General features: G+C 41.9%; 1 pseudogene; it reads left to right on the top strand.

Moving 5' to 3' along the window:
- Positions 1–613: 613 nt before the first annotated feature.
- LOC104995864 lies at positions 614–1,328 on the top strand (annotated as a pseudogene).
- The last annotated feature ends 194 nt before the right edge of the window (positions 1,329–1,522 follow it).

Genomic DNA, 1,522 nt, shown 5'->3' on the forward strand with positions numbered 1-1,522 from the left:
ACTCCTTCATTGGCAGGTGGATTCTTTACCACTGAGCCACCAGGGAAGCCCAGCTATATTACTTTTAAAGGATTCTATTAGTGAAAAATTTAAAGCAGTCTATGACAAACAACAACATCCCAGCAAAGCTTGTCTGAAATGGTTAAATACTTGGAAATTATTTAGGGCTAATTCTCATGATATATGAAAGCATTCTCAGGAACCAAAATATAGAGAGATGAGCAAATGATGTTGCGGTAGGCAGCCTCTAAGACAGCTCCAGTGAACCTGAGCCTCCCTTCCTGAGTGGCGCCGGGAAGCTGGGGGACCCTTTCCTGGAGCCCGGAGCCTGTGACCGGAGCACCATGGGCTTCCTTTGTACGCAGCCCGCCTTTGTCCTGAGAGGTCCTTGTGGAGGCACTAAGCAGTTCAAGGAAGCCAGACCCTGCCCCACTCCCAGAAAGAGAAAATTTCCACTCCTGCAGCTGGCTTGTGACTCACACTGCCACCCCAACCAGTCAGAGGAGTCTTGAGTATGTGATTTGCCTGAATGTACAGTAGTGAGTTAGTCATACAAGTACATCATACACGAAAATGCTCTTGTATTTGAGCAGTGAAAAGACCCTTTAAAAAGGTTTGATCTTGCTCTTTTTTTACCCATGGGTTCCTGGCTGCATGTTTCTCATTCACAATGTGGGCTGTAGCAGAATCTGAACCATGAGTTTCCAAAATACCATGACCAGATAGTCCAGGACTTACATTTTTTTTCCAAAATCAGTGACTGTGTTGGAATATTCATTTAGTTTGTCTGATCCAGACTCCTATAAAGGGTACATTGAAGACCTAAAGCCATATGACTTGGAAAAATGAAAGAATCTCACAGTTTGCCCTGATGAAGTGCCTTTTGAACAGAGAAGTCCAATTTATGTCGTATGTCATGTTTCTTATTGCCTTACTTCAAGCATGCAGTGCTGTGGATGATCCTGAGTTTGGCTATATCAGAGGAAACCCTTGTATTCATGTGAAAATGAGCAAAGTAATTGGATTAAAGCTTCAAAGAGAATCAACTATAGAATATATTTTGAAGGATGAAAATATAGCAACTGTATTAACTTATCTTCCCAATGGAATTAAGATATTTTCCATATTATGAGAAAAAAACTGCATATGAGGCATCTACAGTCATTAGTTGCCATCTAGATTACCTTTGACCCATGGAGTACTGTCAAAAAAGTTACAGTGAAGTGCAAGGCAGATGGATTTTACTCAATCTAAAACATCAGCGTGTTCTTGACAAGTTTTCAGGACGAATTGTGTTCAGAATCAGTGTGTGCATAGTGATGAGTTAGGGTGTCTCCACAGACTAAATGTTGTGTTGTCTGTCTTTGTTTTGTATCAGCTGGACCTGCCATTCTAGAATTATGAGATCACCTTGGACAAAGGCGGGGGTGCTACATGACACTATGGTCACTTCATAATGTGCTTCCAGATCATAGTGTTCTATGTCTTTCAAAGTAACTGCCGGTTGCCTCTGCTGCCTGTT

The sequence above is a fragment of the Bison bison genome, unplaced genomic scaffold, assembly GCF_000754665.1.
Source record: "Bison bison bison isolate TAMUID 2011002044 unplaced genomic scaffold, Bison_UMD1.0 scf7180017851044, whole genome shotgun sequence".
NCBI classification, from domain to species: domain Eukaryota; kingdom Metazoa; phylum Chordata; class Mammalia; order Artiodactyla; family Bovidae; genus Bison; species Bison bison.